We start from the raw sequence: 17140 nt of genomic DNA, 5'->3' as shown, positions 1-17140 counted from the left end.
CAAAGCAATGAAAAGAGCAGTACAATTACGCTGTAATGAAATCCATTTGCTCTGTTTCATGTTTACTATCAATCCGCGAGTCTCAGGTGTGCTGAAATCACATCAGAAGCATTTCTTTGGCTCAGCATTCGTTTCCCCTCCTGTTTCACCCTCTGCTCGTCATTATCAGCGGCCTCAGAACTGCAGAAATTAGCTCCCATTAATAGCTGACCAAATCTCCTTGGTTTCATCTACGCTACACCGGCGATGGGAATCTTATTTCCATCATCCTTCATCATTTCCGGCGGCTTGCAACACAAGGTATCGGTTACATGCAAAGCTACAAATCAGCTGCAGGTTGAAACTTGAGCTTGGACCTTTGCCCTTACTATATTATTATTCCCAATAACATATTAATAAGGCATAACCAAGGCACCGGCCGTGCGAGAGAACTTCGTCCATCATGTTGAAATAATAATAAGACAGCAGGTTGACCTTGAGTCACATTGGCGTAAGCACAGCATTCGTTATTTTAAAAAACCTCGGAGCTGCATCACGCAACAGGTTGACATCTTGGAAAAATCTTTGCTTTCTTGCTGAGCACCCTCATATTCCGGTTAGCTTAGCATAGCATAAAGAATTGAGTAAGAGGGAAAGAGGTTGCTCTAATACTCTAAATAAATCTAAATCTACACCTGTTGTGATTACTGTGATGTGGTAACCAGCGAGCTTTAAAGGTGCTGGTGTTTTTTGTTGTAAATGAGAATCATTTTTTCTCACCCCCCCAGTTTATGAGGTAGAATCCCAAACTGAAAGCTCATAAAAGTCATTAACTTTATGTTCAACTTTTTGCCAGAGTAACGGTCTTTAATCTTTTGTGGAGTGGAATTGCCCTGCGAGGAAAACTTAACTGGCTACAGACGTTTTACGACCGTTTGCCTTAAAGCATATTGAAAAAGTGATTTGTGGGAAACTTCCAGCAGACCTTTAAAAAACACGTCATCTACAAGAGTTGCAGTCGGGGGGGAACACGGGAAATGCCAGATCGCTGCACGCAGCATACGGAATGAAAGGCAGCAGACAACAAAGCGGCTAACAGGTAGAGCCTCAGCTGTCTGGCTACTTCTCCGTCTCCGCTGTTTTATTTTGGAGAGCTGACGTGCACCCCAGGGCCCTGACAGGGGGGGGTCAGCTGCCGCGGGGCGGTGAGAGGAAACATGGACAGAGCCGACCAGCCCTGAAATATTTATGTTTCTTTAGTGTTGTGATTGTATGAGTTTTGACAGCGGGGACCCCTGCCAAAAAAAAAGCCTGATGTTTTGCTATCTGTTGTGAGTTGGAGGGGGTGGGGGGGTCAGGCCAAGTGCATGCTTCTTCACCCCACGCCACCTCCATGCTTTGCTTGATTTCCGTCCTCTGTGGATGAATGATCCTCTTCCTGTTTCTTCTTCACCCTTCACCACTATTTTTTCCCTGTTATTCTCTTCAAATCTCCCCTTATATCTATACATATATATCTATATAGATATAAATTTATATATAAATCTATACATTTATGGGTGTGCTTGCTTCCTCTCCTCTCTGCACGTTCTCGCCAGCTCATTTCCTCCACCTTGTCATCTGTGCACAAAGTTCATAAAGAGATTGATGGCTTATTATTTTGTATTTAGACTAAATCTTGGACGTAATCCGAGCTAGAATATCCGCAATGTCATATTTAGACTGAGTGGCGGACCGCAGACTAACAAATAACAGTGGAACATTTTTGAAGTCGTTAAAATAAGTTGGATGAACATGAGTAACTAAATTGAGTTTGCTCGTTTCATAAACAAACATCCGTCCTTTACAGCACACTTGTTGTCCCTCCGGTTCAAATCCAAACACAGCTTTTCTTATTTAAAACATTGTTCCTTCTGTGTCACGCTGAGTGGAGGAGCCATTCAAAAATGAGCTTCCTCCCTCAAATGTTTTGTAGGAATATTGTAACAGAGTGCCGAACAGGGGAAAGCCCCTATCATGCTGTGTGTGTGAATGCTGTCCTATAGGTGTTACCGGTGCTGGATGTATGTCTGTACCATAAGCTGCTCATTCTCAGCCTCGCATCACTTCACAATGTCGTCAACAGTTCAACGTCAGGTTAAAGGAATACACTTGACAGAAGACAAAACACTGCCCCGATAAGTAATCACATGAGGTCCATCCCTCTTATTCAACTGTATTTTGTGTTGATTTGGTTTGATTTGGTGTTCAGTCAAATCTTCAGTTACTTGTTCTTCACATTTATTCAGTAACACTTCAGAACACTTCTTTTTAACACTTCTTTAAAATATTTATATTACAGATTTATTCACAGATTAAATATATTATAAATATGAAAATGTCCGTATAAATGATTATGATTGATATCAAAGGGTAAGCTACCCAGCAGGGAATAAAGTAATTTATTAGCCACCACCTGCAACATTACTTAACACATAAATGCATCTATAATTATAATCCAGTAATATAATATAGGCCATTTATTATAATAAAGTATAATTTGATGTTAATACTTGCATGCATTTTTAGACTGTGACATTGCTGGAGCACTTGATGGGGACCTTTGTAGCTGCCTCTGATGACAATGTTGTTATTTGTACACAAAGTCATTTCAAATTGATTTGTTCTTATATTAATGAATTTGTCAGAGTCTTAAAGCCAGAGATGATTAAATGGCTGAGCTCCATCGGCTAAATTGAGTTGTCAGAGCGACTGCTGAGCTTGTGAAGTCACTGCTTCTGATCACATGAGCCCGACATGCGGTCCGGGAGTCTTTGTTCGCAGCCTGGCGAACCATGTGATTACTTTGGTGAGGATGGAAAATGGTCACGCTGGAGACTTTTGTGTTGCAGTCATTTCTCCGCTGAATTGGAAGTCAGAAGACAAAAGCCCTTGCTGTAAAGATTTAATCTGACTCTGGCATCCGCATATATCCCTACATCCTTCCCTGCTGCTGTCTCACTGTGCTGCCCCGTTTACCATGAAAGATCAAAACGTGCCACAACTGCATCTTTATTTTGTGGCTCAGCTTTCCTTCTCTCTCTTGCGGCAGCTCTTCTCCTTTGTATCTGGCTTTGACAGGTGATGCAGGTTTTTTGTCCAACACGGGTGGAAGTTCTTGTGTCCTGAACCATTTCCATGCAAATGAGCTGGATACAGAATAATAAAGCTAATCTGGGGATTAAAAAAAAACTTTCATAGGGCCGCCGAATAGAGTGCCGTCAGCAGTAGCTTCAGTACGAGCTGCGGTGGATGCTCGCTCTGCCTTCCTGCATCTTCACGGGACATATTGAAGAAGCAATACAACCGCGTGAAAAGGTACCAGTCAGGCAGAAAAGGAACAAGTGTCTTGTAAGTATTCACTCTCCTTTAGCTCTGCTTTTGGCCCCCACTCCTTAATGGAGATATTCGCCTATCTAGACATACCAACTGTGTCTGTGTGGCGTTTGCTGCTAAGCATTAACATGTTTGCTTTGCTTTAACGATGTAGCAAGTTGGGGCATGAGCTTACCACATGTATGTAAAATGTGAATCTGCTAAGGAGCTAGTTATGTCTCTCAAATAAATAGGGGGAGAAAAATGTCAAATATACATCCTCAAATCCACTGGCAGGTAGTGTTTCGCTGTACTTCTCGGCAGAAAGGGAATATACTATTCTGGATTTTTCATAACTTTTCAACTAAATAGCTTATTTACATAGGCAGCAGGTCCTTGTCCACAGAGTCCGCCTTGTTGCACCAGCATGTTTCTAGCTCAGAACGTACAAATCAACCCCTGGCTCTAGAGAAGGACCGTCACGGTGCTCAGTCCATGAAGGCCAACGCGGTTCTCCAACACGGTGGGAAGAAGGAGGGTTGATCGGAGTCGTATTCAGTTGGTTGCAATCTGCAACATCACCACTAGATGGTAGCAGATCATTCACACTGGTTCTTTAAATGTGCAGCGATAGAGTGGAAGGGTTGTTGACAGTTATTGCATTTTATTGCATAACTTTCATTTGAGGCCAAGCAGCACGGACAAAGCAATAAAAAGTGTTGGCTCTCTCTCTCACACACACACACACACACACACACACACACACACACACACACACACACACGCAGGTTTACACAGAAGTTTACACACAGACCACAAACCTCTCTTCACCCTGTACCACTCCAAAATGTTACACTTTGGTAATCTTGTACCAGACACTCAAACATACTTATCGTTAGTTGCAGGTTATGAAAAGAATGGACACCTAAATTCTTTGACACACACACAGACACACACACACACGCACACACACACTGACAGTCTTGTTTGCATGTTAGAATGATAGAGGAACAGAAAGCAAGTGTGTAGGGACAACTTGTCATTATTCCACTGTGAATACTCTTCTCTGCTGTAATTCGATTCTGCCTGTTCAGGGAGTTTAAGCAAGTCTCCTCTGGACAAAAGGAAACTTTATTTTTAATTACGGATGCTGCAAAGTCACAGGCAGCATGGGAGGATAACGTTAGCGGGATGAGTAATAAGTTAATAAGCCCTACGGTCCTGGTGCAGGCAGCATTTTTTTTGCTGTGTAAATGAAGATAAGACGATCAACAAAACAGGAAATAACAAGCAAACCACAACGCGTCCTACAATAATATCAATGTCAGGCAATAGCAGGCCACATTTAAGCTCCACAAAGGAATTTGTACAACAACGGCCACATTATGCCAAAACAAAAACCCTTCATATCGTTCTGTCATATCTTTCCAAATAAACACAGACAATTACATTAAAGAAAGTGTTTATTTTAAGACCTTTATACAATGTACCCAGCGTACCACCATGTTATTAAATGATATGTTATTGGATTCAATCTTGAATAAAAAGACCTTCGGCTAAATTGCACTCAGCGATAGAAGGGGACTGTGTTTGCACATTCCTCCCCAATCAAAACGTCATTGCATTTGGCACCGCTGATTAGCACATTGTATCAAAACGGCTGTCAGACGGCTGCCAGTAGCTTTATTAAGACGGCAAAGAGAGTGAGCTGCACACGTGAGCCCTCCAACCCATTCGGCATTATTTCAGCACATTCACAAATCAAAGCTTGAAAGTCGCCTTGCCTCTCAGCGATTTAATGTTCCAGTCCAGTTCGTCGTAACTCCTTTCACACGGCACCGGCATTATCCACTGGCAGCATGTAAATGCTTTTCAGTGTGTTCATCTTGGCATGCAGTCCTCTCCATGCCATTTAGAGTCCGGTTTGGGTTAGATGTGAGGACGCATGTGCTCGAACGCTAACCCTAAAGTATGATAAAGCAACAATTACGTTTGGCTGGAGGCTTATTGAGATTTAATTTTAATGGGGCTAAATTATTCCTCTGTTGTGTTAATTTCGGCTCAATGAGAAGACACGGAAAATATATTAAACTCCAGTATGGAGACTGCTGCTTTTAAAAAAAAATGAGTTAGAAATTGTAGTTTAAACTAATTGTTCCATAAGTGTGTGCCATGAAATGGGCCTCTGCTGAATAAATTATGAAAGCAAATGCAAAGGGACACATATCTCCCCTGCAGGCTGAGTGATGCTTGGATTCTCCAATAAATATTATTGTTATGGTCCACTGTGAAGCTGCTTCACAGTTGGATAAACGAGCTGTTAATTGAACTCATAAAACAAAAAGTAACACACATAGACAACTAGAATTCTCCCTGAGGCCATTTTTTGTGTTCACCCAAAGTGTACAGCATGTCACCTCTGGATCTAGCCCCTGCCCACATTGCGCAACCACCCGATTGTCCAGAAATAAATAGCAAAAAAAAACAGCTTTATGGGGGAACTGCATCGAATCCCGCGTTCTGCTTACATCGTCAGCACGATTTCACGTTTGTGGCTTTGATTTTTTGGTAGAAATATCCCGGAGAATGAAGTTCTCCCCCCCTGTGCGCACAAGCCGTGTGTCTGACCTCGCGTCTGGGTCGAATCCCGCTTCTCAACACGTCGTGCCACCGTGACATTTGGGGTTTGACAGACAGCAGGGAAGTTCGGGCGGCTCCGCCTGGATTTGACCGGCGCAAATTTAGCCGTCAATTCCATTCCAGTCGCCGCATAACTCTGCTTCAGGTTTTGGCACAAGCGGGATCCAGGAGCCTCTGGTGGATGACAGCGGGGAGCAGCAGCGCTGGAGATGCTGTAGCTCGCACCGCCGCTAGAAGACAAGCGCCGCGGTCCTCCCGCCCCCCCCCCCCCCCCCCCTCCTCCTCCCAAAAGCTCCAGAGTGCAGCCTTGGGAACGGGAACTGTTCTCAATACACCCGATGAATGGGACTTTGCGCCGCGCTGGATCCAGAGCCCGGCGCCGCGCTGTGCCAGTGGAGAACATTCGCGGACAGAGGCACAGTTTTTGTTTTTGTTTTTTAATTTCAGTGTGAAACCCGAGGTGGAAAAGACGCAGCAATGACAGAGCGGCAGTCGTGCGCAGCGGCGAGATAGACCAACTACTGTGGGTACGGAAGATTGATAACGCAACTGGGCGAGCGCAGACGTCGGCAGATGTAATTTCCAAATCGCCGCTGCAGTTTTGGGGTGGTGTGCTGGACGCGCAGCTATTTTTTTTGTTTTTTTTCCATCACTCACTGCGTCCTTCGGTTCCGGGCTACTTGGAGGGGGATCGCGGACGGCTGTCCGCGAGGGAGTATTTGCCGCAGAGACTAACGGGGAATGCCATGTGTCTTTGCGCGACATAGAAGCTCTTTGTGGGCTTGTTTGCACCGGGGACAGGTGGTGGTGCCGCGCGCGTGTGTGCCTAAACTAGCAGGGGGGGGGGGACCACACGAACACACAACCCCTGAGACAGTTGTCCAAGGGATGTCAGGCCGCCGTACGGGATCAGCTTTTGCCAGAGACAGGTGCGACTGGGAGGAGTAGTTCACCAAACGCCCTCCGCCGGATCTGGTTACGCACTAACGAGCCTCCTCTCCCCTCTGATCACTCTCGGATTTTTGGGGATCCAGCGGAGCTCATCACTGACTCGGACCGACTCCCTTCCTCACACCCTCCTCGCTCCCTTACCAGAGGTAAGTGTCCGGTGTGGAGGTCTGAGGTGGGTGGTGGTGGTGGTGGCGCGCTCCGGGGCCACTATGGCTCCGGCGCGCCTTAAACCATGGGGGGTGGCGGGGTAAATTGTCTGATGAGCTGATGCGTTGAAGTTGTGCGGGCTGGTTTGAGAACGAGCAACACCGAGCCGATGTGTGATCCGCCCGCGCGTCTCGGCTCCACAGCAGCTTTCGTGGTGTGGTTCTGTATTTCATGCTGCGTAGCTCGCAGCCACGCACAAACAAGCAGCACTCAGCTGTCCGTCCATCCATTGAGTGGTTATTGACAGGGCTCAGATCGCGTGATTGAAAATGGCTGACAGTTCTAAGTGTGTTGGCTCCTTTGCTGCTGTACATTAAAACACTGGCATCAGTGTCTCACTCAGCTACTTTAATCAAACCAGCATGGTTTGAGCGAGGAGCTGTTTAATTTGAGACGTTTGGGAGGAGGAATTTAGCCCTTTTCACGTTGCAATTGTTTTCAATGGTCAATGGAAGAGACTTTTCTAATCCGGTGAGTTTCAGAACTGCACATGCAGAGACTGCATCGCACGGTCACTGTGGCCTTGTGGAAAACGTGCCCCTCTCTTTGTGTTGTTCTCACTGTTTTGTGTGATTGCATGTTAGCTGCGGTGGGCTGCGTTCTACAGTCCTACCCGCTGGGCCCCTGGTGTCCAATGCTACTTCCTTCAGGCGCTGCCATCCCTCTCCTTGTGCAGTAGCTGCTACCTTTACAGTTCATTGGCTGGCTGGATAATGTCAGAATCATGTTTCTGCTTTTTGGTGCACGGACCGGTAAACCTCAGCTGCCTACAAGTCTTCTAAAGTTTCTCCATTTCAGGAGCTGCGTGTTTTTGTTGCGGCCTCCTGTTTCAAATTCAAATTTCCTCTCAGCCGCCTTTTGTCCGTCGGCGAGGTTTGTGGACTGGGAGGAGAGTCAGAGAAGTAAGTGAAGTCCCTGAGGATCATTCCTATAATGAGCCCGAGTGTGTGTGTGTGTGTGTGTGTGTGTGGGGTGGGGGGGGGGAGAAGAGCAGGAGGACGGTGAAAGACACATCTAAAGAAAGTGAGACGCTGCTCTTTGTCCAGTGCAAAAGGTAGAGACAGCCGAGGGAATAGCTGCACTTCCAGCAGCCTTTCTGTCGCTCTGACTGTGTCAATCAGCCTTGGAGGAGGACAAGAGCCTCTTTAATTCCCCGTCCTCGGGCCTGTCAACCCGTTCTGACAGCCAGAGCTCCGGGTCGCCGCCACAGGTTACAGATCCTTCCTCCCCGCTGCTCAGATGCTATACCTCAGAGGGCGACGTACTGCACCAGACTCCTTCCCCTGGATTTTATCCCCCCCCTACGGAAATAACAAACAAGGGACAGGAAGTAGTTGGCGGAGGGGAACACGTTAGGATGAAACGTGGAGAGAGAGACCATCATACACTAAACATCTGAGCGCTGCAGCGTCTTGTGCACCACAGAGGAGCGGCGGTGGCCTCTTGTCTCGTGCGCTGACGTCCTCTGAAGGCCCATCACGCCAGCAGTAATTACGGGAGAAGTGCTATCAGAGGGAGTTAATTAATAGACAACACAGGGAACACCTGTCTGATACGATCTCTGATCCCCCATATTGCACCGGATCTGGTTTTCATTTGTTCGGGGGGGCAAAACACTTAGTGCGGAGTTAAGAATAGAATAGTTTTGCAGGTCCTTGAAGTCATTTTTAGCGGGTTTTGAAAAAGGAAATTTGAGTAAAATTGAGAAACAAAATGATCAAAAGGCAGAACTATGAGCTGCTGCACTATTCATTTTACCTTGACTCACATTCTGTAACCACGGCAGAAATGTTCGCACTAATTCAAGATTCAACCCTCTAATGGTGTCATTAAAGTTACTGTTGAAGGATTTAAAGGTAAGCTCGCCCAAAAAGAGTTGAATTTTTTACGTCCAGGCAGGGGAGGAAGGATAAATGTTTTCCTAGTTATTATATAAATAACCAGACTGTAGGAAGCCTTACTCCTGCCAAAAGCAATGACTCAGTGGGGAGGGGGGGCAAGATTGCAGAGACACGCAAGGCAAACATAAGGAAAGCTTTTGAAAGAACGCGGTACCTGATGTCAGAGCCGATGTCCTGAACGCTAAATGTCATTAACGGGGAAAGAAGAAATCAGAGCTCAACATAGGAGCAGCGTTTGGTGTCAACGGAGAACTCTGATAACGAGGCTAAATGTGGCCGGCGGGGGGGGGGTTCGCACCGCTTCAAGGTCCCAGTGCTGATGTCAGTTTTTAGCGACGTTTCCTCCGTCCCCAGCGCTTTCTTCCTCGCAGCTTAACAAACTGCTCGCTGGAGCTCGGCTAATCCTCGGCTAGCGGTGCCCAGTAATTCATCACAAAGTTAGTTAATTCGGGGAGATCCGCAACATCCCACTGTACACACACGCCTGTGACAGATCCCCGCCGTCTTCACTGCAGAGTCTGAATCCTCCAATTAGGTAGAAGAATAGTTTGTAAGTGTGTGTGTGTGTGTGTGTGTGTGTGTGTGTGTGTGTGTGCGCAGGTCATTAAGAAACAAGGGAAGACAGAGGGAGAGTGCGCCTGTGTCTATCAGAGAGAAACACAGGCGCATTGTGCCTGTTTGCCATCCTGACTCTCATGGACTTTCTGTGTGTGTGTGTGTGTGTGTGTGTGTGTGTGTGTGGGCGTGCGTGTGAGTCAGTCAGTGCGTCTGTGCCCCCATACAAGTGCTTCAATGGCCGCCCTGTTTGTGCCCCCGTTTGTGACGCCAAACAGCCGCTCTGCACCCTTTGCCTCGGAGCAAGTGTCGCTCCCTGAAATAACAGGTGGCTTTTTACACAATGACCTAATCCCCCCCCCCCCCCTCCCACCCCGACACCCCGCTGTTACGTCACCTGCGGGTCCGGAGGCAACTCCAACCCGGAAATAAAAGTCCTGTACATTAGTCACACGTTTTTCGTTCTAACAGCAGAACCTTTGTTGGAACCTGGATTCAACACTAAGGCCGAGGTGTGTGTGGGGGGGGGCGTGGGAGTGTCATTGGGGTTCTCTTATTAGAACAAAAACTTCTCAACCCATTCTATAATCTAAATTGTGGCCCTTTTGCTATCCTGACACTTCGGTTAAGGGGGCACTGGCTAAAGTTTGAATTGCGGTTCACCTTTTCTACGAATAAGGAATAACCACTTTCTCATTGTGTTTGTGCAAAATCTAAATCATGTTGTTGTCCCTGTAATTTATCCTTCATCTAAATACAATGGAGGTTAATTGAATACTTTCTTTTGTATTCTTTGATACGATGTGTTAGAAATAAGTTTTCAGAAAGAAGCATTTCCTGCGCTACTCTTTTTGATAATCAATCTGCGACGTCCGGACTATTTTATTTTTTGTTTTCTAATAAAAACAGAGTGATCCTCCCGGGGTAAGGGAGAAAATACCATTTATTGCAATTTTCTTGAACAGACCCTTTAAGCACCTGTTTGGCAGATTTTCTCTCCAAGGCAAAAATGAGTCATAACATTATGTTCTAATTGCATTTCAATATTGCACCGAACACATGTGCATGAACACCTGTGCTTCCTTGGCTGAGGCCGTATGCACCAGTCTAGTCTGAGAGTGGCAGACTGGTAGGAAATAGATTTGAGTCTGAGTGTTAAACCTGGCACCTCAGCCTCGTCCCCCCACCGCTAGTTTCCTTTGCATTTTCTGCCTCCAAACTGCTGCTCCCCTTTCTACTTCCCTTCCTTTGCAATTCCCCCCTCCCTCTTCCCCCCCCCCCCCCTCACCCCCCTCCCTCCCTCCGTCTCCTCTGGACCTTGATGTCAAGGCCTCTCAGGCAGTGTGGTCCCTGTCTGCGGGCTGTCAGGGCGGGGACACTGCCCACTGGGACCCTGAATGGGACAAATTGACCGTAACAATGTTCCCACTTAGCATGTGGAGCTGGGAGAAAGAGAAGGTGAAAAGGAGGGCCTGATGATTGAGGACCAGGCCAGCCACATTGGGGGCAGATTGGCGGCAAGGGGGGGGGGGGGGGGGTGAGCGCAGGGAGGCGTTTTGAATTGAAGACCTACATTAAACCCTACACCTTGTCCTTCTGCATCCTCTCCCCACACGTTTTCCCTGCACGTACGGCTTTTATTGTTGTCGTTTGCCTGAGGCAAACCGGGGTTGCTATGGCAGCAGAATAAACACGTTTGCCTGTGACCCCACGAGCCCTTACACACAACACACCTCATTCCCAAGGCCTTTTCAGGGGGGGTTCGTCAAGCCGGCTAGTTTGAACTGCACTAAGGTGCTAGCGCCGCCTCAGAGAGGGTCAAGGATCATCCAGCCCCCCCATTACCAATGCAGTAAGGGGCTGTAAGCCCAACGGAATCACCTCTGCCATTTAATCACACACCGCTGCCCTCCAATCATCATCTGGCTCTTGCTTTTATCTTTTAATCACTTGTTTTTCCAGGCCTGTCTTCCTTTCACTCTCATCTCTCGGCATGCTTCACACATCCAGTGCAATGACACGGCAGCCAGAATAGATGAGGGAGTTCAAAGAAGGAAGCCCGATATAGTCAATAATAAGGGCCTTTTTTTTACTCTTCTTCCAAAAAGTCTTGTTCCCATTGTTGCTCTTATTGGCAGCCAAAGGCTAGTCTCTCTTCAGTTGGTAGAGTCTAGAATATCTTCTCGTCTCTGCCCTTTAACTGTCACAGAGAATGTCTTGGAGAAATTGCATGGATATCACGTTGTGTAAGCCCGAGGTGCCACAGTATGGCGGGGAACAAAGAATGCAGCTGCTACCACCAAAGGCCAAGTGGCTGTTGAATAAAGATGCTTCCCGTTGGTAAAACCGGCATTCCATGTAGGCTTATTGTACCTCCACAGGGGGAGTGTGTTCCTGCATGTGGTTCTCCCCTATATGTGAATAAGGGAGACACCAGGGATGCTTCCATCCTCTGCAGCAATGAAAAAGAGACATTTCCAGGAGAATAAAATCAAACTGGCAGTGGACCATGAGCGATGCAGTGGTGGACAGGGATGAAGAGACGGGCAGACATGACGGAGACGGACAACAACTTTCTCTTCCTTGAGTAAAGTTGTGTGTGTGTGTGTGTGTGTGTGTGGACAGTTTCTTTTCACAGCCTGTTTGCTTGTTCCCCTCCTTGCTTTTTCTATCTCTCTTTCTAACACACACACGCACACGCACACACATTCCCGACACATACACACACCATCTTGTCTGTGTCGCTCACACTGTTATGAGGTCTCGGTGTCAGTTTGTTAACAGGAGAAGACACTAACGAGGGGCATGGTCCGGAAGAGGGTGGACAGTCCGGTGCCATATACCACCCAGAATACACAGTGGCCCATTGAGGCACACACATATTCCCAGACAAATAAAACATTCACATCTACCAAAAAAGCCACCGCAAGCCCAAAGCCTGGAGTAGCATATCCAGCTCCTGCAGCCATACCGCAATTATATTATTTTTGTTCCCCTCCGACATGATAAAAATAGCAAGCACTCGTTCCTATGATAGCGTTCTCAGACGCGCTCTGCGCACCTCCGCGGTTTTATTTCCCACGCCAGGTTGCTACGAGCACTAAGCAGATAACTAGTAAGACTCGGTTTAACTGCTGTGTGGCGGGAGACATTTCGTGGAGGATGCTGGTGCCACATCCGGAATAATTTCCCGCATCAGCGCAGCGTGAATCTGAAGAAACCACCCCCTCTGGGCCAGACTGGTATTATCCTGCTGCTGTTTTACAGCTGATTCATTTCTTCGGGGGAACTTCCAGCCCAAATGGCTCCATCCTGTAGTTTTTACGGTCGCAGAGAAGCTGCAAAAACGAAACGCGAATGTTCTCATGGCCTTGTGTGCTGTTGACGGAATTGTTTACTAGCTGCAGCTTTTGCCGGTGTTGTTGCTGTGGCCTCTTGTTGGTCTCGTTGGTTTCAGTGTGTGACTGTACTTTTTAAAAAGTCGATCTCTCCTAATTTTTCTGCCAAAGGACCACTTGTTTTGTGCCACGAGGTCATCAACAGCTCAATGCGTTTGGTGACCTGGTGGAGTGAAGTCACGTGGAAAAAAACAGAAAAAGAAAAAACGTCCTGCTGGATTCGGTTGGGGGGGGGGGGCGGCGTTGGCAAAGTGGCGGCACGGAGCCGAGACTGTGAACCGCTGTCCGCCGAGAGAGAACGAAGGCAGCGCCGTGTCAACGTTTGATGGGTGAAGCTGAACTCGAGGGTAATGGGGGATCGGGGGGCCGGGGGGGGCAGAGAGAGGGATAGAGAGGTGGAAAGAGTCTTGAGCGGATGCTTGTTCAGCCTCAGTTGCCGTTGGAAAGTGGAAGCAAAGTGGGTCCTCGAACGTACTCTCCTAAATGAACGGCTCAGAAGCACCAATTAATGTACAGCCTCACTGTGGGTCGGTGCTGCGGCGAATCAAAGGGGTCTTGCTGTGCAGTGCGTCTGCTCATCTCCTAAGCCCCCCCCCCCTTTAGAAACACACACAGTGGGGAATTTAGCCAAGGAGCTCGGGCCGCTCAGCGAGAGATGGGATGAAAGTGTTACGTGGGGCTTAAAGCTGGATGTCAAGGTTAAAGAACAAAAAGGATGATGGTTTTAGCTTTGTGTGATTGGCTAAGGGGACGAAGGGAAGGGGAAGTTTGATCGTGGAATGAGAAGAAGACGAGATGAAATAAGCAGCGAAGGAGGAGGAGGAGTGTGTCCTCCGAGGATGGGAATCACAGAACCAGACCCAGAACCCATCTGGAGACAACAGGTCCGCTGACAGCAGGCAGGTTCCAAGTCCGAGTACCCGAGCCGTGTGTGACAGCCGGACCGGAGCAAGGGTGTCCCCCTGTCCAACACCCCCGGAGAGCCAGCCAATGTACCAGCAATCTGTCCCCTGGTACTAACCACTTCAATATGACGGATCGGCACGTTTGTTATGTTTCAATTAAAAGTGGATGGCTGATATTAGCGCTGCCATCAGAGATGAGTGGACTCTCTGAGAACGGCCGACAGTCTGTATACCAATGAGTCATGTGGAACCGACAGAAAGGATTTCAGCTCCTTCACAGCAAATCTGTTTTGTTTTTTTCCTGCACTACATTATGTCCCCGGCTGAATTCATTTACATTAATTTTCACTTGATACAAGGAGGCGGTCAAAATAGCAGTCACAAACCAATAAGCCACAAAAGCAAAAAATAATTGATATCCTACACACATAGCAGCTACTTCTAAAGCCTGCGTGCTGCTACAATGGAGCAGTTGATTGGCAAGTCTTGTGTGCCGGGCATTTCCTGCTGGTTGCCGTGCATTCAGAATACCATAGCTAGCGTGCTCACAGTAGCTAGTGGGTGATTCGTATTTGCATGTAAATGTTTTTCACCCCTTGGCTCGACTGGTGGGGGAAATCAGAATGGCTCTCTGTCTGCATCACTGAGAGGGAGGCTGCGGTGACTGACTGTGACATTCAGAGCCCAGGCCGGGCTTCACCCTCTGCTTTCATTGGCTTGTTCGCTGACACGTTCGTTTCTGTCGGGAAGGAGAAGGCGCAAGACAGGAAAAAAGGGGCTGTGTTTTTTTTTTTTGTGCGTTCGTGTGATATGTCCTCAGTCGCACCGTGCCGTCCCACGTCCTCCTACCTCATCGCCCCGGAGCCCTCAGCTCGACCACCTCCAGCGTCCCGGGACGTGTTGCCACGGAGGATGACGCTTTGCGCTTTGGCTTTTTTTTTTTTGGCGACACACACAGACGCGCGCACACCTCCCACACGGGGCGATGATGGATACATGTGCAAACGCGCATCCCCCACGCCGGAGGAGTGTTTGTGCTCGACTCATGTAGCACATCCCGTGGTTTGGCAGTCTGTCAGGCTTGTGTCAGCCTCTCTGCTATCAGATGAAACGTGGCCCTTTTGTTCCCTGCGCTTCGCTAGCTGGGTCTCTCTGCTTGACGAGCGAGGCGGGTGGAAGGGGACGTTAAGGGACGACGGAGCTCGGGGGGCGGGTAGTTGGATGTTTTCATTGAATAAGTTCAGTGAGGAAACGGGCAGATTGGTGAGTGAGTGAAAGAGGGAAGATTAAATCAAAATACTGCTGTTGGAACGTGTGTTTACTCCATTGAACCGACATTATTACCAACATGTCTGTTCAGGCAACCGCAAGGCTCCGCCAGTTGTTGTTTCCTTCCCAAACACTGATGTAGGTGCATCTTCCGTCTCTGTCTGAGTATGTGAGTCCGTCTCTGCCAATGTAAGAAGTTGTTTGTGTATTTACAGTTTAAATAAACACCACTATTTTTTTAAAAAGTTTTCCCTTTCCAGTTTGTGCTTGTTTATGTTTGATGGGACGGCGCTTCAAACATTTCTCTAATCCCCCTCCTTGACATTTGAGCACTTAGTTGTTTCATCCCAATCATGGGATGGCACTGCATGTCCGCTGCCTAAACGGAAACATTGATTTGTGGCTGTCATTATGTGGTCGCTGTAGCTGCGTATTGGCTGCTGTTGTAAATACAGTTTGAGAAGCTGTGGCATCGCGTGGGCTTGAAATCGTATCTGCCAAAAGCGTTCAAGAGTTGGTTCTAGTTAGCTGTCCCCCCCCCGGCAACATGTCACTCAAACGACGTGTCTCTTGTGGCAACTCTGTTTGACCCCGTCCTCACCTGGCCACACCACGCGCTCCCCCGACACCCCGCCGTGCACATCGCGCGCATAAAAAACCAAAACCCACTTGTCACCTGATGTGGCTGCTCTAACCTTTTCAGCAATTATTCGCTTGCTCCTTATAAATAGCCTCACTTGTTCTGTCGGTTTCATTTCAAAACCGGCCGCTCCGTCCCCTGGCTCTCCGCAGCGGCATGGGCAGAGAAACTCAATCCCTGAGTCTAAACTGAAGTAATAAACAGGACAGAAAATGCCTGAGAGCCGGCCTGAGATGTGTCATGTAGCAGGAAGCTTTAAGGGTGCTTTCTTAAAGGGAAAGCTTTTACTTTTTTACAAAAAAACATTACTAGTTTTTTTAACTTACATGTTGGAGACAAATAGCAATAAAAGCCGCCTTGTTGCTGAAGTAAACAGCGGCCCTCGCCAAAGTAACCCAAATCACCACAGAAGTATGCAGCCAATCAACAAGCTTTCAGATTGGCCTCCTGCCTTCTCTGCATGCTGCTAACTACCGACGGAGCGTTTTCTGCTGCAAAATGTTTAAATTATTGACGACTCTTATCTTTAATTGCGCTATCCTGAGGGGGGCGAGCTGAGTGCTCAGTTACAGAAGTACTGGCGTGCACTATTTCTGCCAAATGTTAAACATGACAGTTATTCTTGATTTTTTTTTCTCTTTTTTTTTGCCACACAGTCATCATTTATTTATCTATTTCCACTCTTTCTCTCATTTTGTTTTGGGCATTCGGGCCGCTTCACCTGGCACGGAGATCCTCTCTGCTGTCATCAGCACCATTAACGGCCACAACAAAGTAGCTTTGAAGCTCTGCAGGGCTCAGGCAGTATTGGCAGGACGGCTCCTGCCTCCCGCCGCCACGGAAGGGAAAGCTGCGGAGTTCCGATTTCTGCCGCTTTTCATAAGCTGTGGCTCTAAAGACGTGTGGACCAATTACTCTTGTCTTTGTGTTTCTTCCACCTTTCTTACGACCTCTCATCTCAGTTTCACCAGCCTCCGACATTAAAGGGGAAGTCGACAAATGCAGCGACGCGGATCGTAGCTGCGCAGGGCGGATGGCACTGAAGCGCCGAGTGCTCTGCAGAAAAAAACGGTCGCTCCTTGAAGCTATTCTCAAGACAGGCGGTAGCAACTGCTATAGAAGCTCAGTATATACCGCTGTCTCATCTCTCAATTGAATGCATTATGCTAATTTCCTTTGCCACTTTTCAAATCTTAATCAGATGGTTAATTGCAGTCTTGCAGGATTTCACCAGCTGGCTTCCGAAAACATCTTCATCTCCGTTTCTTTGTCTTCCGTGGGTGTCGCATCGTGATTTTCCTCGCTTTCTTTAGTAGGCAGGCGGGTAGGGATTCGTGTGCC

The 17140-nt window shown here is 47.7% G+C and overlaps 1 protein-coding gene across 3 annotated transcripts in view; it reads left to right on the top strand.

Moving 5' to 3' along the window:
* The window catches only part of sema6bb (sema domain, transmembrane domain (TM), and cytoplasmic domain, (semaphorin) 6Bb), a 109473-nt gene that overhangs the window by 4315 nt on the left and 88018 nt on the right, over positions 1-17140 (top strand). The window contains exon 1 of one of the 3 annotated variants that reach the window (XM_078108552.1): positions 6140-7070. The exons of the other annotated variants lie outside the window; for them this stretch is intronic. The gene's annotated coding sequence lies outside the window, so the exon portion shown is untranslated. Of the gene's footprint in view, positions 1-6139; positions 7071-17140 lie in introns of those variants that run through there. 3 annotated transcript variants of the gene reach the window in all.

The sequence above is a fragment of the Gasterosteus aculeatus genome, chromosome 8 (genome assembly GCF_964276395.1).
Source record: "Gasterosteus aculeatus chromosome 8, fGasAcu3.hap1.1, whole genome shotgun sequence".
NCBI classification, from domain to species: domain Eukaryota; kingdom Metazoa; phylum Chordata; class Actinopteri; order Perciformes; family Gasterosteidae; genus Gasterosteus; species Gasterosteus aculeatus.
This window is presented reverse-complemented; position numbering and strand designations above follow the sequence as displayed.